We start from the raw sequence: 27,896 nt of genomic DNA, 5'->3' as shown, positions 1-27,896 counted from the left end.
CTGTCCTGTTGAACAACTGTATGGTCTTGGCCACTGTGCTGCAGCTCAGTTTCAGGGTCTTGGCAATCTTCTTATAGCCTAGGCCATCTTCATGAAGAGCAACAATTCTTTTTTTAAGATCCTCAGAGAGTTCTTTGCCATGAGGTGCCATGTTGAACTTCCAGTGATCAGTATAAGAGAGTGAGAGCAATAACATCAAATTTAACACACCTGCTCCCCATTCACCTGTGACCTTGTAACACTAACGAGTCACATGACACTGGGGAGGGAAAATGGCTAGTTGGGTCCAATTTGGACATTTTCACTTAGGGGTGTACTCACTTTTGTTGTCAGTGGTTTAGACATTAATGGCTGTGTGTGGAGTTATTTTGAGGGGACAGCAAATTTACACTGTTATACAAGCTGTACACTCACTACTTTACATACTTTGTAGCAAAGTGTCATTTCTTCAGTGTTGTCACATGAAAAGATATAATAAAATATTTACAACAATGTTAGGGGTGTACTCACTATTGTGAGATACTGTATATATATATGGGATCCTGCACTTCCGGGTATCGGGTGCGAGTGATTTTACACAGCGGGAGCTGATCAGCGGGTCCCATCTAACCCGATGTCCGCCGGCACCTGCTGATCGTTCAGTACACAGGCAGAACAGCAGTCTGCCTATGTAAACAAGGTAGACTGCTGTTCTGTCAGTACAGAAGGCATAGATCCTGTGTTCCTGTAAGGCAGGAACATTGATCCATGCCTTCCACTAGTAAAAGCACCTCCCCCACTACACTGAAACACTAGCTACTAGCTAGGCACACATTTAACCCTTTGATAGTACGGTGACAGTGCATATTTTTAGCACTGATCACTGTAATAATGTCACTGGTCCTCAAAAAAGTGTCAAAAGTGTCAGTCAGGTGTCCGATTTGTCTGCCGCAATATTGCGGTCCTGCTAAAAGTTGCTGATTGTCGCCATTACTAGAAAAAAAAATTAAAAATATAAAAATTCCATAAATATATCCCATAGTTTGTAGACGCTATAACTTTTGCGCAAACCAATCAATATACGCTTATTTGGATTTTTTTTAACCAAAAATATGTAGCAGAATACATATTGGCCTAAAATTCAATTTTTTACATTTTTTTTATTGGATATGTTTTAGAGCAGAAAGCAAAAAAAATGTGGGTCGTTTTTTGTTTAAAGCACAAAAAATAAAAACTGCAGAGGTGATCCAATACTACACTTTTATTTTACCACCAAAAGAAAGATCTATTTGTGGGAAAAAGGACATCAATTTTAATGGGGTACAGCATCACATAACCGCTTGTCAGTTAAAGTAAAGCAGTGCCGTATCGCAAAAGATGGCCTGGTCAGGAAGGGGGGTGAAGAGGTTAAAAGATTGCCTTATATTATTGCCCTATAGTGGCTTTAAAAATAATTTTAAAAAAAAACAGTTTTTGCTGCACACATCACATTGCTTTCTTTCTGCCATTAGATGTTCTTGGTTTGATGGGCAGCATCATTCAATCCACTTCCTCTGAGCCCAGGTCTTCCTGGAACCACTGCAACCTGTTTGTACAGTAAAAGAAGACAGTAAAAGAAGAAACAGCTTGGTGATGGTCCTATCTCTCTCTGTTACTCTGCTCTCTTCTCCTAACAGCATACTTCTTGTCAGCACCTGAACTGATTAGCCCCTTGTATGGCTTCTTCTTTTAACATCCCAGTCCTGCTGTGCAGAGACTGATACCAGGTCAGATTCGGGTGCTTATGCTGCTGGCATTTATTTAAAAAGATATAGTATACTGATGTATTAATAAATATAGAGCTGCATTAATGTCTGTATTTTATATCTCCCTAGAATTCCGTTTTAAAAGAAAAAAAAGTTTAGAAAATCAAATCAAGAGAGACCCAGTCAACAATACTAGTGTGTTGGCTTTGTATTTTCTAATAATAAAGATTTTTTTTTTTTTTTTTCGCAATCACCTCCAGCGTAATCCATCCTTTTCTGGCTGTCACTGTAATATGTTGAACACATACTGAAATACAGCTCAGCTGCTTGGTAGAATTTGCCAGCTATGGGATGCCATTGACAGGAGCTCTACAACTGATGCCACATTCAGTCCTTGTATTGCGATTTGTACACCATCCACTAGTAAAGATGTGTCTACTATCACATGAATGACTTCTGCCAGTTCTTCCTTCTGGAGTCTCAATCTGTGGAGACAACTCACAGTGCCATTAACAACAGACCTGCAATGCAAAATTCACTCCTCCACTCCAGTATAGGAAACAAATCTAGGACATTGATGCAAAGAAACCCGTCTGCCATAGAGAAGACAAGAGACAGAAGGGGAATAAAAGTGACATTTTTAGGTCTGTAAGGACCCCACCAAAGGTAGCAATCAATTATTTTTTAATATGCGAAAATCTACCATCCATAAAAAGACTTGAAGTGTATGTAAACAATATATATTTTTATTACATATACAGTGGGTACGGAAAGTATTCAGACCCCCTTAAATGTTTCACTCTTTGTTATATTGCAGCCATTTGCTAAAATCATTTAAGTTCATTCTTCTTCCTCATGAATGTACACATAGCACCCCATACTGACAGAAAAACACAGAATTGTTGACATTGTTGCAGATTTATTAAAAAAGAAAAACTGAAATATCACATGGTCCTAAGTATTCAGACCCTTTGCTGTGACACTCATATATTTAACTCAGGTGCTTTCCATTTCTTCTGATCATCCTTGAGATGGTTCTACACCTTCATTTGAGTCCAGCTGTGTTTGATTATACTGATTGGACTTGATTAAGAAAGCCACACACCTGTCTATATAAGACCTTCCAGATCACAATGCATGTCAGAGCAAATGAGAATCATGAGGTCAAAGGAACTGCCTGAAGAGCTCAGAGACAGAATTGTGGCAAGGCACAGATCTGGCCAAGGTTACAAAAAGATTTCTGCTGCACTTAAGGTTCCTAAGAGCACAGTGGCCTCCATAATCCTCAAATGGAAGACGTTTGGGACGACCAGAACCCTTCCTAGAGCTGGCCGTCCGGCCAAACTGAGCTATCGGGGGAGAAGAGCCTTGGTGAGAGAGGTAAAGAAGAACCCAAAGATCACTGTGGCTGAGCTCCAGAGATGCAGTCAGGAGATGGGAGAAAGTTGTAGAAAGTCAACCATCACTGCAGCCCTCCACCAGTCGGGGCTTTATGGCAGAGTGGCCCGACGGAAGCCTCTCCTCAGTGTAAGACACATGAAAGCCCGCATGGAGTTTGCTAAAAAAACACCTGAAGGACTCCAAGATGGTGAGAAATAAGATTCTCTGGTCTGATGAGACCAAAATAGAACTTTTTGGCCTTAATTCTAAGCGGTATGTGTGGAGAAAACCAGGCACTGCTCATCACCTGTCCAATACAGTCCCAACAGTGAAGCATGGTGGTGGCAGCATCATGCTGTGGGGGTGTTTTTCAGCTGCAGGGACAGGACGACTGGTTGCAATCGAGGGAAAGATGAATTCGGCCAAGTACAGGGATATCCTGGACAAAAACCTTCTCCAGAGTGCTCTGGACCTCAGACTGGGCCGAAGGTTTACCTTCCAACAAGACAATGACCCTAAGCACACAGCTAAAATAACGAAGGAGTGGCTTCACAACAACTCCGTGACTGTTCTTGAATGGCCCAGCCAGAGCCCTGACTTAAACCCAATTGAGCATCTCTGGAGAGACCTAAAAATGGCTGTCCACCAACGTTTACCATCCAAGCTGACAGAACTGGAGAGGATCTGCAAGGAGGAATGGCAGAGGATCCCCAAATCCAGGTGTGAAAGACTTGTTGCATCTTTCCCAAAAAGACTCCTGGCTGTATTAGATCAAAAGGGGGCTTCTACTAAATACTGAGCAAAGGGTCTGAATACTTAGGACCATGTGATATTTCAGTTTTTCTTTTTTTAATAAATCTGCAACAATGTCAACAATTCTGTGTTTTTCTGTCAGTATGGGGTGCTATGTGTACATTCATGAGGAAGAAGAATGAACTTAAATGATTTTAGCAAATGGCTGCAATATAACAAAGAGTGAAAAATTTAAGGGGGTCTGAATACTTTCCGTACCCACTGTATACTGTAATTCTGCTGCTTACCTTGTATTAATTCAATTTTTTCCTTTAAAGTTTTACTAAATTACTAAACCCACTACAGTAAAACCAGTCTATATATAGCACCCTCTAGTGTGGTAGAAGTGTAGATAGATTTTTTTTTTTGTTTAGAGTAGGTAAATCTGTGCAGGCTTGGCTGGCAGCCAAGACTGTCTGTGTTTTTCCTGGGTTGGGCAGAGATCCAGGGAGAGGTGAATGACTAAGACCTTCTTGAACTTGCTGGAAACTTCCAGAAGAATGGGAGGGAAGGGAAGGTGGAGCTGCCTGGAGTATTCTGAGGGCCCTAACCAATCCCCAACCTGGGTTGGCAGGGGGCAGGCCCCCTAAAATACTCTGGGTCAGTGGCGGAACTACCAGGTTTGCAGCAGTCGCACTTGCGACCGGGCCCTGGCGTTCCGCCACTGTGGGGGGGGGGACCAAGACCAGACAGCTCCCGCTGACAGCTAACTAAACAGTGGAGGGGGGCGATTGGCAGCTCTGTGATGTCCGCGGGATCTCCCTCCGGCTAGCAGTTCACTTACCGAGTGTCAGTGTATGGAGAGGGGATGGCCTCTGACCCAGGCAGGCACCAGATTCAGAGCACAAGTGAGTCGCTCTGGTTGTAAATTCTTGCCGATGCCTGCCCGGGCCAGAGGCCCCTCCCCTCTCCACTGTATACACTGACACTCGAGAAGTGAACTGCTAGCCAGAGGGACATCCTGCAGACATCATAGGGAAGCAGTATGTACAAGGGCTGCTGCTTCTAGGCTTCTCTCCTGTAAGGTAAGCCCGGCACATGAGCAAGCTGTGTGTCTTACTGTAACAATGCCCACCTGTCACACTGGCCCCCAACCTATCACACTCCCATCCTATCTATCACACTGCCCCCCCCACCTGTTAGACTGCCCCCCACCTGTCACACTGCCTCCCCACCTGTCAAACTGCCTCTCTTTTATCACATTGCCCCCCCACCTGTCACACTGCCCGCCACTTGTCACACTGCCCTCCACCTGTCAGACTGCCCCCTCCTATCACGCTGCCCCCACCTGTCACACTGCCCCCCCACCTGTCACACTGCTCCTCTTATCACGCTGCCCCCTCACCTGTCACACTCCCATCCTATCTGTCACACTGCTCCCCCACCTGTCACACTGCCCCCCACCTGTCATACTACCCCCCATCTGTCACTCTGCTCCTCTTATCACACTCCCCCCCATCTGCCACAGTGCCCCCACCTGTCACACTGCCCCCCACCTGTCACACTGCCTCCCTCTTATCACACTGCCCCCCACCTGTCACACTGCCCCCTCAGCTGTCACACTGCTCCTCTTATCACGCTGCCCCTCACCTGCCACACTGCCCCCGCCTGTTACACTGCCCCCCACCTGTCACACTGCCCCCCACCTGTCATACTACCCCCCACCTGTCACACTGCTCCTCTTATCACACTCCCCCCCATCTGCCACAGTGCCCCCACCTGTCACACTGCCCCCCACATGTCACACTGCCTCCCTCTTATCACACTCTCCCCCACCTGTCACACTGCCCCCTCAGCTGTCACACTGCTCCTCTTATCACGCTGCCCCCCATTGCCACACTGCCCCCACCTGTTACACTGCCCCCCCCCCACCTGTCACACTGCCCCCCACCTGTCAAACTGCCCTCCCACCTGTCACACTGCCCCCCATCTATCACACTTCCCCCAACCGTCACACTGCCCCCTCACCTGTCACACTGTCACCTCACCTATAACTGGCCTTTGCAGCAAGGAGCACATGGAAGGGTAACACAAGCAAAACAAAACCATAGAAAATCTCAGCTCAACTTAATGACCAGTCTGCAACCAACTGAATTATCTTGTCTAGCAATATGTGTTGAAAAGAGGGGTTTAGTATATTGGTGAGAGGACACACTGGACACCTTTGCTGCCATGGTTCTATATGCTGGGTGTCCTGTGCCTTTAAGGAGGGAGGGGCTCCCTCCAGGCTCACCTGCCCTCTGCCTATCTATTATAATGCATGTGATTCTACTGTGGAGGCCCTCAAAATTTAGAGTTAGAAATACAGAAAATACTGGGTTGCCATGACGGGGCTGAGCTTGCACATGTATTTACAAATGTGTGAAAACTAAACCCCTGTTTTTAGCGCATACTGTTAGACAGGATAATTTGGTTGGTTGCAAATTGGTCAGTAAAGTGACCTGGGAATTTCTATGGTTATGATTTGCATGCATTGCCCTTCCATGTGCTCCAAGCTGCAAAGACCAGTTTTAGGAGAGGGCAGTGGAAATTTATTTGTAAAATTTTTTATGACTACAACCATCTGGAGACCATATGGAAAACATTTTTTAAAGATATTAGTTCTACTTTAATGTACTAATATTAGTAAATGACTCATACTATTGTTATTATATTTTTCCTTTTATCCTATGAATGACATACATACAGGACATTCTATATTACAATTACCAAATATCACTGAAAACGTTTTTGAGCTATGTATAAAGTGATATTTACATTAATGGTTTATGAATTCAACAGATGGGATAAGATGAGTGATTTTAGCAAAATTAATGAACTTGCAGTGAGCAAAATTTCACCAAAATGGAAATTCATAATTTTTCTTGATTTGCACCTAATGGAATGATTGGGATAAAAAACGAAAAACAAACAAGCAATGTATTTGACCCCTTTCACGCGGCATTTCTGATCAGCTTTTCAGGTGGGCCTAATCCGAAGGTCCATTAATCCCTATGGACTTGTATCCAGGGGCGGCCGGTGTATATGGGGCGCAGGGGCGCCGCCCCCCCATCCATGCGTCCGGCCCCCTAATCTGCATGCAAGGGCGCCAGACACATGGAGCTTAATGGGGATTTTTTTTTTTTTACATCACCTGATTAGAGCCAGAGGCTCTAATAGGGCGATGCAAAGGGTGGGCTCGGGGCGCAGAGCAATGCGTCCCGAGCCCACCCATTGTGTAACAATAGTGAATGAAAATTCACTATTGACACACCGATCCTCCTCCTGGCCAATCAGGAAGCGCGTCCGATACGCGCTTCCTGATTGGCCGCAAGGCAAACCCCTTGCCATTGGCCGAGGAGGAGGCGGGAGCGGAAGGACTCGTGGAGACGCGCCGGGGGACAGAGAGAGAAAAAGCCGCCGCCGGGACTGAAGAGAAGCCGCTGCCAGGTAAGTGCATTGGTCTTGGGGGGGGGGAAAGCCCACACTGCATTGAAGGGGGCACGCTGTGGCGCTGTGCATTGATTGGGGACAATGCTGTGGCGCTCTGCAATGATTGGGGACAATGCTGTGGCGCTCTGCAATGATTGGGGACAATGCTGTGGCGCTCTGCATTGATTGGGGACAATGCTGTGGCGCTCTGCATTGATTGGGGACAATGCTGTGGCGCTCTGCAATGATTGGGGACAATGCTGTGGCGCTCTGCAATGATTGGGGACAATGCTGTGGCGCTCTGCAATGATTGGGGACAATGCTGTGGCGCTCTGCATTGATTGGGGACAATGCTGTGGCGCTCTGCATTGATTGGGGACAATGCTTTAGCGCTCTGCAATGATTGGGGACAATGCTGTGGCGCTCTGCATTGATTGGGGACAATGCTGTGGCGCTCTGCAATGATTGGGGACAATGCTGTGGCACTTTGCAATGATTGGGGACAATGCTGTGGCGCTCTGCAATGATTGGGGACAATGCTGTGGCGCTCTGCATTGATTGGGGACAATGCTGTGGCGCTCTGCAATGATTGGGGACAATGCTGTGGCGCTCTGCAATGATTGGGGACAATGCTGTGGCGCTCTGCATTGATTGGGGACAATGCTGTGGCGCTCTGCATTGATTGGGGACAATGCTGTGGCGCTCTGCAATGATTGGGGACAATGCTGTGGCGCTCTGCAATGATTGGGGACAATGCTGTGGCGCTCTGCAATGATTGGGGACAATGCTGTGGCGCTCTGCATTGATTGGGGACAATGCTGTGGCGCTCTGCATTGATTGGGGACAATGCTGTAGCGCTCTGCAATGATTGGGGACAATGCTGTGGCGCTCTGCATTGATTGGGGACAATGCTGTGGCGCTCTGCAATGATTGGGGACAATGCTGTGGCACTTTGCAATGATTGGGGACAATGCTGTGGCGCTCTGCAATGATTGGGGACAATGCTGTGGCGCTCTGCATTGATTGGGGACAATGCTGTGGCGCTCTGCAATGATTGGGGACAATGCTGTGGCGCTCTGCATTGATTGGGGGGCATGCTGTGGTGCTCTGCAATGATTGGGGACAATGCTGTGGCGCTCTGCATTGATTGGGGACAATGCTGTGGCGCTCTGCAATGATTTGGGACAATGCTGTGGCGCTCTGCATTGATTGGGGGGCATGCTGTGGTGCTCTGCAATGATTGGGGACAATGCTGTGGCGCTCTGCAATGATTGGGGGCATGCTGTGGTGCTCTGCATTGATTGGGGGCACGCTGTGGCACTCTGCATTGATTGGGGGCCCGCTGTGGTGCTCTGCATTGATTGGGGGCACGCTGTGGCGCTCTGCATTGATTGGGGGCACGCTGTGGCATTCTGCATTGATTGGGGGCACGCTGTGGCATTCTGCATTGATTGGGGGCATGCTGTGGCACTCTGCATTGCTTGGGGGCATGCTGTGGCACTCTGCATTGCTTAGGGGCAATGCTGTGGCATTCTGCATTGATGGGGGCATGCTGTGGCACTCTGCATTGATTGGGAGCACGCTGGTCACTAATTTTTCTGTTTGCGCCCCCCCAAAAATTTTGAGCACCAGCCGCCACTGCTTGTGTCTGTTTACCCCTGCCTACTTCTAGCTTCGATCAGGTCCACTAAAAAAAAAAAATGGAAGGGGATTGGTTCTCTTCTGTTTAGGCGGAGCAGATTGGAGGTAGTAAGGTGTAAACGGACAGCAGAGTCCGTTTGCTCTCTCTCTCTCTCTGTTAACTCCAATGCATTTTGCCAAAATGGCAAAACTTCACAGAATCTCCAGATTTGGGCTACAATTTCTGGGAAATTAAAACTGGCAATTTGTCCTATTGTGATACAGAAGGTTTGCATTTTTGACAAATTTTCTATGAGTTTGGCAAACATTGGGCAGCCTAAAACTGTACCTGATTACATGGCCATATTTCAGTGATTGGGCCACTCTTGTAAACTCTTCAAGCTGTAGGAAGTGGTCTGTGATTGCATGAGATTCTTACTTCTTCTAGTCAACAAGAGGGCAACTAGCCCTGGTGCGAATGACAGTGGCAGGAATCTGCTGATACCTGCTGCTGATTTTGTCACCTGTAAGCGGCTCGCTGCTGCCCCTGCTAAGACCTGTATACTTCCATGGCAGGTTGCTGGTGGCCCCAGCAATCTGTGGCTACCCGCACAGCCATACAAAAGGCATCCAGCAGTGATCACCACAGGTAATCGCTGGCATTGCAGGCAGCTAAAGATAGCTTTAGGCCAGCAGCAATCTGTCTTTGAAGTGTACAGGTCTTGGCAGCTGCAGCTAACCACTCACAGGTGGAGAAATCAGCAGCAATTCCCACCGCTGTCATTCACCCTGGGGCTATGCACCCTGCAAATGGAGCCTTATTGAAAAACAACAAAAAGAGTAGGGCGCACTGCGTTTTGAGGGAGAACCCTCTTCTTCAGAGCCAAAAGTGCTACTCTGAAGAAGAGGGTTCTCCCCCGAAACACGTCAGCCAGAGCATTGCAGTCGCCATCACGTCATCCAGCAGTATAGGAATATCCTGCAGGCGATTGGTCCTTATTTCTTACATGCGTGTACACATCTTAGGTTTGTGAGTTTAATGTATGCTACCTTTTTTTGGATTTTAATAAACTTTTTGTAGTGGTAATGCACGAGGTTGGAGCGCCTTTCTCTTGTTGTTTTTTCAGTATAATTGGATACCCTTGGTCCTAAGGAATCGCAAGTTTTGTGCAATAGACCATTCAGAATATTCACCTTCTTGTACATCACTTGAGCGCATGAGAGATACTGACATATCAAATGTAGCCTTATTGCCAGGGTGCTGTGCACTGCATCATGTAGAACATCCCAGCTCCTAGATTTCTCCCTACCGGTCAGCAACCCTTATGCAGTTGGAATGTGCTACTTATTATTTATTACAGGTATTTATGTAGTTTCAACAATCATGCAACACTTTACATATTGTACATTTGCATCAGTCCTTGTTCAAAAGGAACTTATCATTTAACTAGTTGCAGACTTTAAGTGTGCTACACACACCCAAAAAAAAGTAATCATTGTACACAGGACGTGTGTAGAAAGTCCAGTCTCTCTGCCCTTCTTCTGGAACTCCCCCTCCCAGTGTACTGTAGTTGTCAGCTAGCTATCATAGCAGGCATTGCAGTATACCCAGAGAAGAAGTGGGCAGATGTTTCTGTCAAAAAAAGCAGTCTGAATCAGTGTTTATAAACAACGCTGCGATTTATGTCATTTTTATTGTTTTTTTTTTTTAACTAGTAATGTTTGCGATCTGCGATTTTTTTTGCGGGACTGCGACATTGCAGCGGACAGATCGGACCCCTGACTAACATTGTTGACACTTTTGGGGGTACCAGTGACATTACTACAGTAATCAGTGCTATACATATGCACTGTTACTGTAAAAATGACACTGGCAGGGAAGGGGTTAACTTTATTAGTGATCAAGGGGTTAAGTGTGTCCCTAGGGGCATGATTCTTACTGTCAAGGTTGCGTGGCTTGTGATGTAACCACAGAGACATATGATCCTACATAGCAGGATCGTATGATCTCTACAGTTACATCAGGGAGAATGACAGACGGCTGTGTTTACATCAGCCGCCTGCCTTTCTCCCTCTACAGCGTGAGATCGCGAGTGACCGGCGGACATCGGAGCCGCCGGTCACTCGCGCGGGGATGTCAGGAAATGAGCGGGGGCGGGAGCGTGCCTCCGGCGGCGCGCGCTCGCCCCCAAGATGCTCGTGGGCGAGCGACGTACCGGTATGTCGCTTTGCCCAGGAGGGGCTGACTGCCGCCGTATATAGTCGTGTGGCGGTCGGCAAGTGGTTAAGCTGGTGTAGGTGGGTGTCAGTGTAAATGCATGAAAAGGTCTTCTGCAAAAGACGTTTCCACCATATGATAAGGAGAACTAGAGTGTTGAAGTTTTGTATGCCTTGAAAAATGTTTTCTTGCAGATGTGGCAGGGGTTTGTATTTTGCCTAAAAGCTTTATCACAAAGAGTATCCCTCATTCATATCCCAGAAGTTTGGCTGGTATGCATTTCTGACATTCTCTGCAATCCATTCAGCCAAACAGCAGTCTATCATCTCTCTAGTCCATTTTAAATCTAAAATAGGCAATAAGGTGAAAAATGTAAAATAAAAAATGTAGGACCCACAACTTTAGTTCAAAGCCCTGATTTTTGGGTGATAAAACGCTTATTGCGATTTTTTTTACCAAAAATATGTAGCAAAAAACAAATTGGCCTAAAATGTTAAAAAAATTTAGATTTTTACATTTTTTTGTGGGGGGGGGGGGGATTTCATATTAAAAAATGTGAAAAATATTGTTATTTTTTCAAAATTGTCGCTCTTTTTTTGTTTATAGCGCAAAAAGTAAAAATCGCACAGGTGATGAAATACCACCAAAAGAAAGCTCTGTTTGTGGGAAAAAAAGGACGTCAAATTTAATTTGGGTACAGCGGTGCACGACCGCGCAATTGTCCGAATTGAAAAATAGGCCCTGGTCTTTGAGCAGCCAAATTCTCTGGGGCTTAAGTGGTTAACAAATGGAGGCTACACACAAATGGATCAATTAGAGAGGAAAATCTAAACAAATGGGCGGTAGTTAGTTTTATTCTATCATATTTTAACAGTTTTACAGCTTATTAACTTTTTGTATATTTTTAATTAATTGTAAAAAGTTTATTTTTAACAAATTTAGGCTATAGTTACATGGGGGCATGGGGGTGGCCAGGGGCAGCCGCTGGCAAGAATCAGAATTTGCCAGCATTTCTGGAGACTTTTTGGCCACTACTAATAAGGCAGTTTGTATGTGGCCATAGCACGGAATGTAACCAGTTTCTCAGTTTTTCTACTGTGTCACAGTAAAATTGGTTACATTTGTTTCCAAATGCCTTCTGGCGTTTCATAGAATTGTTACATTGTACCTCTTGTTTCCTATGCTCCTTGCCTCCATCTAGTGGCCATAATGCAGAATTTTACTACAGTTCATAGTAAAAGAAAACTTGTTCAGAAGAGAAAATAGGCTAAAGAGCAATTCACCCAATTCTCACTAAACAGATATGCATGCAGAGTCACTGGACAAAGGCTATGCATTTCTTTAAATAAATAGACCCCTTGGTATTTTAGAGGAGATTTGTCAACGTCATGTAATTTTCCTGGCCCATGAGTCCATTTTATTACATATTCAATGCTGTTTCTTCCACTTTGTACCCTTTCCCTAGTCTTCTTTCTGTATCCCATATTTATTTAAATTTTGCAAGACAATGGATGGGCTGAAATTACATGAAATCACAGAGAGTTGATCGATGAGTTACAATCATATCTTTGAGCAATCAATCAAAATCCATTTACCTGTGTGTGGTATATGTTTTTAAATTGGGTTTTCGACTACAGCTCAGTTACTCTTATAGGTAGCAATTGATTGGAAAAAGTTAATTTATCGATGTGTGTAGCCACCATGAGAAGTAAGATTGCGTGAAAGAAATAAACCAAACCATTTAATCTGTTGCCATCGACATCACATGTATATGCTTTGTTGCAAAAGGGAGTCTTCTTCCAAGGTGCTGCATATGTGCTCATCAGTGTTTTTTCTTGAGGTGTGCTTCATTGCGCACTTCCAGTATGGAGTCTGAGCTGTCGCTGACAGCTCCTGATATCATACTAATAATTGGAATTTTTGGGAGGATCGCTTCTTGATCATGTGATCACTCTGATAGATTTTTATTGGCTATCACAGTAATCAAGGGACAAATCCCACCCCTGTACTCTCTTTGTCCTTTTGAATGGACTCACATAAAAAGTGCAATGCTTTCACCAATGAATAACACCACGTGTGAATCAAGCTCATGCAGGTACTCCTTACCAAATAAAAGAGTGTGCTCATCAAATAATGAAAAAAGGGATTGCTGACAGGCAAACAGACTTGTGAAATCCACCACCAATCTTAGAGCTGTTAAAATAAGAAAAAATAGCATTGTACTAACACCGTCCACTGCCCTACTGACACCAACCTCTGCCCTACTGACACCATCCAATGCTCTACTGACATGGTCCACTGCCCTACTGACACCATCCAATGCTTTTCTGACACCGTTCCACTGCCCTGATGACACCAACCTCTGCTCTACTGACACTGTCCAGTGCCCTTCTGACACCAACCTCTGCTCTACTGACACTGTCCAGTGCCCTGCTGACACCGTCTACTGTCCTACTGAAACCAACCTCTGCCCTACTGACACTGCCCACTGCTCTACTGACACCGTCTACTGCCCTACTGACACCAGCCTCTGCCCTACTGACATTGCCCACTGCTCTACTGACACCGTCTACTGCCCTACTGACACCAACCTCTGCCCTACTGACACTGCCCACTGCTCTACTGACACCGTCTACTGCCCTACTGACACCAACCTCTGTCCTACTGACACTGCCCACTGCTCTACTGACACCGTCTACTGCCCTACTGACACCAACCTCTGTCCTACTGACACTGCCCACTGCTTTACTGATACCGTCTACTGCAATACTGAGCCCACTGCTCTACTGACACCATCTACTGCATTACTGACACCAACCTCTGCCCTACTGACACTGCCCACTCCTCTACTGACACCGTCTACTGCCCTACTGACACCAAGCTCTACCCTACTAACACTGCCCACTGCTCTACTGATACCGTCTACTGCCCTACTGACACCGACCTCTGTCCTACTGACACTGCCAACTGCTCTACTGATACTGTCTACTGACACCGACCTCTATCCTACTGACTACTGACACTGCCCACTGCTTTACTGATACCGTCTACTGCAATACTGACACCAACCTCTGCCCTACTGACACTGCCCACTGCTCTATTAACACCATCTACTGCACTACTGACACCAACCTCTGCCCTACTGACACTGCCCACTCCTCTACTGACACCATCTACTGCCCTACTGACACCAAGCTCTGCCCTACTGACACTGCCCACTGCTCTACTGATACCGTCTACTGCCCTACTGACACCGACCTCTGTCCTACTGACACTGCCCACTGCTCTACTGATACCGTCTACTGCAATATTGAGCCCACTGCTCTACTGACACCAACCTCTGCCCTACTGACACTGCCCACTCCTCTACTGACACCGTCTACTGCCCTACTGACACCGTCTACTGCCCTAATGACACCAAGCTCTGCCCTACTAACACTGCCCACTGCTCTACTGATACCGTCTACTGCCCTACTGACACCGACCTCTGTCCTACTGACTACTGACACTGCCCACTGCTTTACTGATACCGTCTACTGCACTACTGACACCAACTTCTGCCCTACTGACACTGCCCACTGCTCTACTGACACCATCTACTGCACTACTGACACCAACCTCTGCCCTACTGACACTGCCCACTCCTCTACTGACACCGTCTACTGCCCTACTGACATCAAGCTCTGCCCTACTGACACTGCCCACTGCTCTACTGATACCATCTACTGCCCTACTGACACCAACCTCTGCCCTACTGACACATTGAATGCTCTACTGACATGGTCCACTGCCCTACTGACACCATCCATTGCTTTTCTGACACCGTCCACTGCCCTGATGACACCAACCTCTGCTCTACTGACACTGCCCACTGCTCTACTGATACCGTCTACTGCCCTTCTGACACCAACCTCTGCCCTACTGACACTGCCCACTGCTCTACTGACACTGTCTACTGCACTACTGACACCAACCTCTGTCCTATTGACACTGCTCACTGCTCTACTGATACCGTCTACTGCACTACTGACACCAACCTCTGTCCTACTGACACTGCCCACTGCTCTACTGATACTGTCTACTGCCCTACTGACACCAACCTCTGCCCTACTGACACTGCCTACTCCTCTACTGACACTGTCTACTGCCCTACTGACACCAACCTAAGGTAGTCTAAGTTCATATTTTAACAGTGACATTTGTTTTATTATTATAAGAATATTTTATGGGTACAAGAATGCTTTTGTTTAATTTTACCATGCTTCATTTAAGCACCTCCCACTGTTAACAAAGTTTGGTCACACCCACTCTTCTTGGGGCACCAAAAGATGTCCCAGGTATTTTACAATCCTGTAGTGTATCTCGCAAAAAAAAAAAATTGCAGAGCACTGCTAAAGTGTTTGGGTTTGGTTTGAAGGAAAGGTGGCCACTCAAAGGCTGGCTTCACACATGTCCGGCTGGGGTTTTGCAATCCGGAGTTCAGTCCGGTTTTGTTCACCGATTCAGGTGTGATTTTTACTTGAATTCACACTTAAACTGGACCCAAAACTGCACAGGACCCTTTTTAGAAAGGGACTGTGCCTGCCTCGGACATACGGTAACCGGCTCCATTGTAGCAGGAAGCTTCAAAACACTGGAGGAGAAAAAAATCAATTATTCTCTATAGTGTTAGTTCATATCTACACTCCAAGTTGCCTGAAGCCAAACGCCTGAAGCTCAAAAAAGTTCTGTAGCCTTTTTTGTAGCTCAAATTGGGCAGATTTACAAATTTTTGCCATGTTTTTATTCCCGTGAGAATTAATGGTGACGTACCATTTGCAATGTTTTTGTGCGCATTCATGTGTTGTGTCGTGCACTTTTACGTCATTTCCTGCTCAAATAAAGAAATGTAAAAGAAAAAAACAAAAGTAATAATATATGAGGAAATATAGGTAAAATAAATACACAAATAATGAGAAATCATAATAAATAAATAATAAATAAAATAAATGATTGATATGTAATAATACATAAATAATATTTAATCCCTAACCTTAAAAAAATATATTAAATAAACTAATAATAATAATAATTATAATAATAATAACATTAAATAAACACCCAAACCCAAACAAAATGTAATAAATATATTAATTATTATTATTAATAATAATAATAATAATGTATTATTAGTAGTAGTAGTAGTAGTACAATTAATAGTAATAATAGTGTATGTATCTATTTTGTGTTAGGTTTAGGGTGTTTAGTTATTTATTATTATTATTATTATTATTATTATTATTTTTAGAGTTCGGGGTTATGGTTAGAGGTTAATTATTTATTTATTATTACATAGTATTCATTTGCTGTATTTGTTTATTATTCATTTGTAAATATTTTGGTTTATTTGTGTATTTATTTTACATTTATTATTATTGATATTAATAATATTAGTATTAGTAGTAGTAGTAGTAGTATTAGTAGTATTAACAGCCTAACCTTAAGGCTGCATTCACATGTCAGCATATGGATCGCGGGTAGAATCGCCGCGATTCCGCCCGCGATCCGGCAATCATTGCAAATCGCGGGACGCCTGTGCGTTGCCCATGATTTACAATAGCACCCCAAATGCTGAGCGATGTTGCCGCAATTTACGCCTGCTGAATCGCGGCAACATCGTGCAAAAAAAAATCGCGGGACGCATTACACCCAAAAAGTACAAGAGCTTCTTTGGAGCGTAATGCGTCCCGCGATTTTTTTTTTGCGCAATGTTACCGCGATTCGGCAGGCGTAAATCGCAGCAACATCGCTCAGCGTTTGGGGTGCTATTGCAAATCACGGGCAACGCACAGGCGTCCCGCGATTTGCAATGATTGCCATATCGCGGGCAGAATCGCGGCGATTCTGCCCGCGATCCATACGCTGACATGTGAATGCAGCCTAACAAAAAAAAATAACTAACCCTAACCCCAACCTAACCTTAACTCTAACCCCTTACCCTAACAACACAAAGATGAATAATAATAAGAAGAATATTAATTAAAAAAAATAAAAATAAATGCTAATGGAAAAGCTAAAAAAAGCTTAAAATCCTGATAGCAAATGATGCAACAGATGATAGTTTTCGGTTACCGGTTATTAAAAAAAGAACAAAAAAAAGCCAAAGCTCAAAAATGCTGTATAAAAATGCGCAAATCTCACATAAAAATGTGCAAAAAAAAAAAACCCAACAAACGAATTTTGTTGTGTAAAAATGATGCCAAAAAAAGTGTGGGAAACTGTGCATTGACATGCCGGTGTGAATTAGTTTGGAACTTTCTGAGGTCATGTCTCCGTCTTCTTGGTCTTTATCGCTGCGATTATTTATAAGAATTTGCTATCATGTCATAGTTATAGAACTGCACGTGGGTGTGAAGTTTGTTTTACCATTGGGCATTAATTGGGTAATTACCAGAAGTCTGTGTAAAGAATATCTGAATGAAAACACAGCCTACTACCTTCAGGGGTCCCAAGGGCCACACAATCAGACCCCCCTAGGGAGCTTTTCTTATTACCTGTAGAAATGCGGAGAAGTGTAATAACCAGGTTGTGCCAGCAGAGGGAGCGCGGTACACATACAGACGGAGGGGGCTCGGGATGATCGCACGCCTCTTCCTGCTGCTCTCTCTCTCTCTCTCTCCCGGTGCTCCGTCCTCCGGTACACAGCTCTGTGCTGATCAGGAAAAGGAGGAGACGTCGGCTGGTGTGTGTGCGGCTGTACCGGGGACAGGGTGTCTCTTCTCCCCCCACCCTGATCCATAGGCTGGGACTGGGCTTCTTTTCTATAGGCTCTCCATACACAGCCCGGGGCTTCTTCTCCTGGATGATCGGTGCGGATCGTGCGATGACCCCCATACACTGATCGCCGGCTGGGATGTGAGCTGTCACTCTCTGACCGTCAGCTGTCATCGGTGATCGGAGGAGGGGAAGGCGCTGCTATGAAGCTGCCAGGAGGGATGGCTGGGCGGTGAGGAAGTATGGGCACTCCGGGGCTGGGGAGCCTCATCACCGGGCTCCTTCTCTGTACCGTGCATGTCATCCTACCAGGTAAGATCAGGACAACACTGGGCACCTGCTTCTCATAGGGTACTACTCAGCATGGGGGGGGGTACAACACTGGGCACCTGCTTCTCATAGGGTACTACTAGGGTACTACTCATAGTATTCAGCATGGGGGGGGGAACAACACTGGGCGCCTGCTTCTCATAGGGTACTACTCATAGTACTCAGCATGGGGGGGGGGGGGACAACTGCTTCTCATAGGGTACTACTCAGCATGGGGGGGGGGGAACAACACTGGGCACCTGCTTCTCATAGGGTACTACTCATAGTATTCAGCATGGGGGGGGGGGGGAACAACACTGGGCGCCTGCTTCTCATAGGGTACTACTCATAGTACTCAACATGGGGGGGGAACAACACTGGGCACCTGCTTCTCATAGGGTACTACTCAGCATGGGGGGGGGGGTACAACACTGGGCACCTGCTTCTCATAGGGTACTACTCATAGTACTCAGCATGGGGGGGGGGGGGGAACAACACTGGGCGCCTGCTTCTCATAGGGTACTACTCATAGTACTCAGCATGGGGGGGGGGGGACAACTGCTTCTCATAGGGTACTACGGATAGTATTCAGCATGGGGGGGGGGACAACACTGGGCGCCTGCTTCTCATAGGGTACTACTCATAGTACTCAGCATGGGGGGGGGGGGACAACTGCTTCTCATAGGGTACTACTCAGCATGGGGGGGGGGGAACAACACTGGGCACCTGCTTCTCATAGGGTACTACTCATAGTATTCAGCATGGGGGGGGGGGGGAACAACACTGGGCGCCTGCTTCTCATAGGGTACTACTCATAGTACTCAACATGGGGGGGGAACAACACTGGGCACCTGCTTCTCATAGGGTACTACTCAGCATGGGGGGGGGGGTACAACACTGGGCACCTGCTTCTCATAGGGTACTACTCATAGTACTCAGCATGGGGGGGGGGGGGGAACAACACTGGGCGCCTGCTTCTCATAGGGTACTACTCATAGTACTCAGCATGGGGGGGGGGGGACAACTGCTTCTCATAGGGTACTACGGATAGTATTCAGCATGGGGGGGGGGACAACACTGGGCGCCTGCTTCTCATAGGGTACTACTCATAGTACTCAGCATGGGGGGGGGGGGACAACTGCTTCTCATAGGGTACTACTCAGCATGGGGGGGGGGACAACACTGGGCACCTGCTTCTCATAGGGTACTACGGATAGTATTCAGCATGGGGGGGGGGGGGGACAACACTGGGCACCTGCTTCTCATAGGGTACTACTCAGCATGGGGGGGGGGGGACAACACTGGGCACCTGGTTCTCATAGGGTACTACTCAGCATGGGGGGGGGAACACTGGGCACCTGCTTCTCATAGAGTACTACTCATAGTATTCAGCATGGGGGGGGGGAACAACACTGGGCGCCTGCTTCTCATAGGGTACTACTCATAGTACTCAGCATGGGGGGGGGGGGGGACAACTGCTTCTCATAGGGTACTACTCAGCATGGGGGGGACAACTGCTTCTCATAGGGTACTACGGATAGTATTCAGCATGGGGGGGGGGGGACAACACTGGGCACCTGCTTCTCATAGGGTACTACTCATAGTATTCAGCATGGGGGGGGGGAGACAACACTGGGCACCTGCTTCTCATAGGGTACTACTCAGCATGGGGGGGGGGGGGACAACTGCTTCTCATAGGGTACTTCTCAGCATGGGGGGAGAGACAACACTGGGCACCTGCTTCTCATAGGGTACTACTCAGCATTGGGGGGGGGGGACAACTGCTTCTCATAGGGTACTTCTCAGCATGGGGGGGGAGAGACAACACTGGGCACCTGCTTCTCATAGGGTACTACTCAGCATGGGGGGGGGGGACAACTGCTTCTCATAGGGTACTTCTCAGCATGGGGGGGAGAGACAACACTGGGCACCTGCTTCTCATAGGGTACTACTCATAGTACTCCGCATGCTGAGACCAAAAAAAAGGGACATAAAATGAGAGCGATAAAGACCATTGCCACCCCCCTCCTTCTGAAGATGCGCATTACCTGGCTGCAATGCTTATTAACCTGGAACAAGCATGCAGCGAGTGAAGTCAGGACTGATCTATAAGACCAATTAGGCCCCATTCACATTCTGAATGCGCGTTCCCACTCACATTGATGCATGATTTACCCGCGCCTTTCAACGTGCCACACATAGAGCAGCCCGTTTACACGCCTATTTGTCAAGCCAAAGAAGCTGAAGGACCCAACTTTGGCCCTGAGGCATACTGCAGGCATGGATTTTTCACCTGCATTTTGCTCCAAGGCAGTTGCAGCAAAATTGCACCGGGGTTCGAGGTGCCATTAAAAGAGAAGTATTGTTTTTTTTAGGCCCCATGCACACAGGGCATCAGAAAAACAAGCTGCAAAGCTATTTCTGACGCCAGGAAAAAAGCGGCGTCAAAAACGTGCCTTTAGCAGCATTTCGCATTGGCGTCAATGTGCGTTTAGGTGCGTCAGCGCACAGCCCTCTATTTGTGACCAATCACAATTTTCACATTTTAAAAAACGCCTGACGCTGCTAAAAGCCGATATACAGCGTTAAGCCGCGTTTAGCAGTGTCGGGCGTTTTTACAGCTTAACGAACTGTAAAAAGCTGCTCCTGAACTCACTGGCCCTGGTTCTTTTTTTTTTTTTTTTTTTTGCAGCTTAAAAACGCCTATGCCACTTGGAGCTCCTAAAAACCTATGTGTGCATGAGGCCATAGAATAACATGGAGGGCATTTTTAAGCTGGAAAAAAAAAAAAAAAAAAAGTCTGACGCTCCTAACAGCGGCTGCAAAAACGCCCTGTGTGCATGAGGCCTTAAAATGTAATAATCATACTTACCTAGGTGGATGCTGCATGCGTTCCCCCGCTGGCTCTGAGACTGAGAACTGAGCGATCAAACACCATTGATCGCTCGGCTCTCAGAGCTCCCTAAGCAGTACACGTACTCACGTACACATACTAGGGTCAGTTTAGGCTCCGCATCACACTTGCAGATCCATTCCTTGTTAACGGCACCTCAATTTTAGACGCCGTTAACACAAAGCGATTTGGGGTTTCCGAACCGCTCCAAAATTGCGGCAAGACACGCGTTTGGGTGCCATGCAAGCTTAATGGCACCCCCAACAAGCGATGTGGAATTCCGAACCGCCCCGAAATTGCAGCAAGACATGCCTTTGGGTGCTATGCATTCCTAATGGCACCCCCAACAAGCATTTTGGAATTCCGAACCGCCCCGAAATTGCAGCAAGACATGCTTTTGGGTGCTATGCATTCCTAATGGCACCCCCAACAAGCGATGTGGAATTCCAAACCGCCCCAAAATTGCATCAAGACACGTGTTTGGGCACCTCCAAATAGCGTTTTGGAATTCGGAACTTCTCCAAAGTTGCGGCAAGATGCATTTAACTGCCATGCAATCTTAATGGCACCCCCGTATAGTGATTTGGAATTCTGTTCTGAAATTGCAGCGAGACATGCGGCTGGGTGCCCTGCGATCTTAACTACACCCCAAATGCAGTGCAATTTTGCTGCGATTGTAGAATATCAAATATGCATGACGAAATGCACTTGTCAAAATTGAATGTAGCTCGTCACCCAAAAAAAAGGCATGAACCTTTTTGCGTGACATGTGGAAAAGCGTGTAAATTGCACTATAAAAAGGTGCATTCCTGCTATATGAGATGTGAATGGAACCTATTAGTGAGATTTGGAGACGCAGGCAGAATCGCACCATTTCTGCCCCCAGTTCTAAATCGCAGGATGTGAATGGAGCCTTAGATGCAGACATCTGGGCCCCTGCACTGCAAACACTTCGGCATGTCTAACCCCCCACCCGGGATTCCCAGGTGTCCTGTGTACAGAATGTCGGGTATACGTACGATGACACTTGTGTAAACGGTCATATAGTGTATGGGAGTATTCCAACAATATTTATTTCTATATGGCAGGAAATGTACGCAGCACTTTACATATATTACACATTCACATTGGTCAAAAGAGCTTACAATCTAAGGTTCCTATCCCACATACTAGGTAGAGCTGCACGATTAATCGTATGAAAATCGCGATCTCGATTCACCCCCCCTGACGATCTAAACCTGACATATGCTCGATTCTTTGCATAGCTGCATAGCTGTGAGGAAGCAGAGAGAACAGCTGTGGAAAAAAAAAAAAAAGCCTCCCGGCAAGCCTATCAGCATTAAGTCTCCCAGTAACTATAAACAAAATGATTACATTGTATCTTTCCCTTCCCTCTGCCAGGGAGAAAGGAAGTTTAACCTCTTAAAGACTAGACCTTTTTCTGACACTTGTTGCTTGCAAGTTAAAATCATTTTTTTTGCTAGAAAAGTACTTAGAACCCCCAAACATTTTATATATTTTTTTTTAGCAGAGACCCTACAGAATAAAATGGCGATTGTTGTAATATTTTATGTCACACTGTATTTGCGCAGCAGTCTTTCAAACGCAATTATTAGACTTTAATGACTAAAAAAAAAAACGTAACAGTAAAGTTATCCCAATTTTTTATTTGTTACACAGAGAATCGTGAGAGAATCGTGATCTTTATTCCAAGCTAAAAAATCGTGATTCTCATTTTGGCCAGAATCGTGCAGCTCTAATACTAGGGTCGGTTTAGGCTCCATATGAAACTTAAAGATCCATTCATTGTCAATGGAACCCCAAATGTGGTCATCAGACACGTGTACCTCTATGCTCGAAGCTTCTTTGACACTCTTGTCACATGGGGCAGTTTGTTCAAGTGAAAAAAAAAAAAAAAAAGCATTCACGCAATGCCTAGATATAAATTAATTTGCAAAGTCGATAGAAAGGAGAGCCCGGTATCCAATGTACAGGTGCAACTCCTAAAATTCGAATATCATAAAAAAAAGTTATTTTTTTTTCAGTAATTCAATTCAAAAAGTGAAACTCATATTTTATATAAATGCGTTACATGCAGAGTGATATATTTCAAGCATTCCTTTCTTTTAATTTTGATGATTATGGCTTACAGCTAGTGAAAACCCAAAATTCAGCATCTCAGAAAATGAGAATATTAGACCAATAAAAAAAAAAAGGATTTTGAATACAGAAATGTTGGCTTATTGAAAAGTATGTCCTCAATTCTTGGTCGGGGCTCCTTTTGCATGAATTACTGCATCAATGCGGCGTGGCATGGAGGCGATCAGCTGCTGAGGTGTTATGGAAGCCCAGGTTGCTTTGATAGTGGCCTTCAGCTCATTTACATTTTTTGGTGTTTCTCATCTTCCTCTTGACTATACCCCACAGATTCTCTTTGAGGTTTAGGTCAGCCAAGTTTGCTGGCCAATCAAGCACAGTGATAACATGATCATTAAACCAGGTATTGGTATATTTGGCAGTGTGGGCAGGTGCCAATTCCTGCTGGAAAATGAAATCAGCATCTCAATAAGTTGGTCAGCAGAGGGAAGCATGAAGTGCCCTAGAATTTCCTACTAGAGGGCTGCACTGAGTTTGGACTTGATAAAACACAGTGGACCAACATTAGCAGATGACATGGCTCCCCAAATCATCACTGACTGGAAAATTTTGCAAATCAGGGTGCCAGAGTCTGGAGGAGGAGTGGAGAGGCACAGAATCCAAGTTGTATGAAGTCCCGTGTGAAGTTTCCACAGTCAGTAGTGATTCCTTTCCCTCTCCCCTAGCAATTTTCTTTTTTCTTTTGCGGCACATTCAGCATGCAGCGTACGCAATCCGTTCACTATTCACATCTGTAGATGCCAAAAATGAAGTTGGGTGGCAGAATAATGTAACTCCAGCATGCCTACATGGGAGTTAAATCATCACTGGGCACCCAATGGCAGAAGAGAAGAGGCGTTAGAATAGGAACAGGTGGCGGACTCTAGGAGGGAAAGTGAAGAGGGAAGTGTGCCATAGTGTGCAAGAATGCTGCAAATGCGTACACTTTATGGCAAAGGTGCCCAGGGCCCACCAACCTCCATTACAAGCTTATCCAAAATTGGCAGGGTTGGAACTACAGGGCTCAATATACTGTGTTCAGGGGTTGCTGAGCCTTGTAGTCCTCTGATTTCCCAAAAAAGAATAAGTAACCAGTGAAGCTTTCCTGACCTGACAGTGAATGATTGCGATCCATGTACGTCATACGTATCTTGCACCGACAGCTTTTGATATAAAACACCTTCAGACGGCTTTGTAGTTGAATGAAATACATCTATTTGAGAGGCCACAAAGCACATGGCATTGTATTCACTGGAGGTGTGTTGCAAGGCCAGTTCCTGTGGGAGTCATGTGGGAGTTTTAACAAGGACCTTCTAGTGCTGTTCAGTAGATAGTTCTTGTTAATGAATGGAGGTGTACTGTGTGCTGTTGGATTATATAGGCAGCAGAAGAGGCTTTAGTATGTTGGCGTATCGTTATGGCATTAGTGGTAGAAGCTGAAAATCAACTTTGACTCAAAAAAAAAAAAAAAAACCTCAACATTTTTTTTCCCATTAATTCTTTCTTTACAATAGATCCGGATATGTAACCAATGCACCTTGATTCTGGAGAAAAAATGGACAAGCTCATTATGGCCCCTGTTGTGCAAATGAAACCAGTTTAGATATGGTATCTCTGGCCCCTGTCCTTTCTTCATAGACACCTCCACAGTCTGTTTTTATACCGTGGGGCGGCTTGCAACTTTACTGTCCCGGTAGACAGGGCTTTTTTTCAGTGGGAAGGCGGGGGAATGCAGTTCCGGCACCTCCAGAACTAAATGTATGTAATGGCAAGGGGTGCTGGGGTGTGCTGGAGGGTCTATTGATGCTGGCTAATAGGGAATCTATTGCTGCAGAGGATGGGGGTCTATTGTTGCTGGGGAGGTCTTCTGTTGCTCATGGGGATTTATTGTTGCTGGGGTGGGTCTTTTGTTGCTGGTGGGTCAGTTGTTGCTGGGAGGGATTTATTGTTCAGGGAGGGATCTTTGTTGCTGGCTGCTGGAGGGTCTATTGATGCTGGCTACTGGGAAATCTAGAGTTGCTGAAGGGGATCTATTTGTTGCTGAAGGGGATCTATTTGCTGCTGGAGGGGATCTATTTGCGCAGATGGTCTATTGTTGCTGGGGAAGTCTGTTGTTGCTGGTGGGGTATCATGTTGCAGGGAATCAATCATTGCTGGGAGGGATCTAATGTTGAGGGAGGGGTCTAATGCTGCTGGAGAGTCTATTGATGCTTGATGTTGGAAGTCCATTGTTGCAGGGGTGGATCTATTGTCGCTGGGGTGTCCATTGTTTCTAGATCTATTATATTGCCTTTCTTATTATCGTTAATTCTCTAAAAGGGGTGGTACTGGGAGGTGGGTAGGAGGTGAAACTAAGGAACGGTGCACGGGGGTGGGTAAGGGACGGAGTCAAGGGGTGACTCAGAAGAGAGGAGTTCCTGCACCTATTCTCTGAGAAAAAAAGCCCTGCCAATAGGTATAGCACCTTGGTATAGGCATAGGTATAGCATGGAGGAGAGTCTGGAGATGATGGATCCTTCATGTTGGGTTTGCCTTTGACAATACTCAGTGCTTAACAAAGAAAAAAATACTGCGCTAGCTATAAAAAAGCTACTAGCACAAACAACCAACAAAAAAGTTGGCAAGTAACAGAAACACAATATAAAGTGCAGCGCTAAGAAAAAGTGACAAATTAAAATGATCACAAATAAAAAGTGAATAATAAAAGTGAGTCCCAGGTGAAAAAATAAGGTGAATAGTCCAAGGTGATGTGTATGATCACAATTGATTGTCAGATCCCACCACCATCAGAAGGGAACTGATATGGGACTCTTTTACACGGCTGCTCCGATTTTTTTTTTTTTTTTTTTTTCACGGACACGGGTGACACTTGTGTCATCCGCTCCGTATGTCCGCATATAATCCCATCCGTTTGCGGATGATATACGGAGATAATGTAAGTCTATGGGGATTGCGGATGTCAGCGGATGACACCGCTGACATATGATTTTGCATCCGTTCCGTTTTTTTAAACGAAAGAAAAATATGGTTCTGTTCTGTTCCAAAAAACGGAACAGAACTGAAAGGACGAAAATCGGATGTCAGCGGATGGTCATCCGCTGACATCCGCAATCCCATTGACATGCATTATGTCCGTTTTTCATCCGCAAAAAAATGGGATGAAATGCGGACATACGGAACGCCCGTGTGAAAGAGCCCATGGGCTCACCAGAATATATGGACCAAAAGTACCATATAGTAAATGGGTCAGATAGGCTCACATGGTATATCGTGGGTATCCCAGTAAATGCTGTAACCTGAGATGCTCCAGTTTGCAGTCTCATGATGAAGATGAGGAAGAAGGATACTCTCAATCACCCGATGACATATAGGTATAAGCCAAATAAAGCAAACCTAGTGTAAATCTGCTAAAAACGATTTATAAATTAAAAGGGAATACACTTACAGACATCCGAAAATATAAGCACATGTATTGAGCAAACAATTCAGGCTGTCTTTGGAATAGTTATGACTAGTGATCGACTGATATTTTTTTACCGCCGATACCAATTTTTTTGGTCATCGGATATCGGTATTGGCCGATATTTTCAGACATTAAAATTTTCTTTTTTTTTTTTTAATGTCTACAGATACTGTGGTGGAGGGATTTGGGGGTCTAAAGGACCCCAAACCCCTCCTCTGCACTTAAAAGCATTCAAAACACCAAGTTTGGCTATTTTGAATGCTGTAAGATTTTGAATTTGGCGCCGCCAGTACCTGGAAGTGATGTCATGACATCACTTCCGGTTACTTGGCGCCAAATTCAAAGAAATGGAGACCCAGTCAGAAGGCAGCGGTGAAGGTAGGATGCCCGGGTCTCCTGGTGGGACAGGACCTGCGGAAGGCAGCGCGGGGGGGGGGGACGTCCCCTCCCGCTCCTTGGAATGACACCTGAGCGGCTTCTCAGCTGCATCGGTTGTCATTACAAGACAGCCAACTGGGGTGATGCCTCTAGCTGCAGGCATCACCCTGGTACATGCACTTTCCCGAAATATCGGCCATATCAGTAAATCAAAAGGCTGATTCCGATATGTCGGGGAAAGTGCATATTGGCCCTCGATATATCGGCTTTGCCGATAATCAGTCGATCTCTAGTTTTGACGCGTTTCGTCATAGATGACTTTCTCAAAGGATATTGCCCTTAATACTCAGTGCTTGCTTTATGGATATCTTCTGGAACATTTGTGCAACCCTGAGAATAGTTTGCACCCTTTATCTCTCTGAAATTGTATTTTTTTTTTACATTTTTGTCTATGCACTTTGAATGTTGTAATTCATTGAAAACTCAACAAAACTTTATAGAATAATAAATGTAAAATACAGGCCAAGGCATGACATTTCAAATATATCTTGATTTTTTTTAGAGCTGTTTATTATTCTAGTTTAGTTTACTGTTCAATAGTATTATTTTTACTTGGATGTTTCTCACTGGCAGGTTACTTGACTATATAAGCCCAATGCTTCATCAATTGCAAATTTTAACAAACTCAAAAAATATAGACTCTAGTGTACCATTTTTTTTTTTTATTTTATTTTTTTGTGAGCGCATTTTGTGTTCTTTTATGTGATATATTTTAGCCCAATGAAGGAATATCTTGTAAGGTGTTGGATATTTATTGTA

The sequence above is a fragment of the Pelophylax lessonae genome, assembly GCF_965119305.1.
Source record: "Pelophylax lessonae genome assembly, chromosome: 13".
In the NCBI taxonomy this organism is placed as follows: Eukaryota; Metazoa; Chordata; class Amphibia; order Anura; family Ranidae; genus Pelophylax; species Pelophylax lessonae.
Note: the sequence above shows the minus strand (reverse complement) of the source record.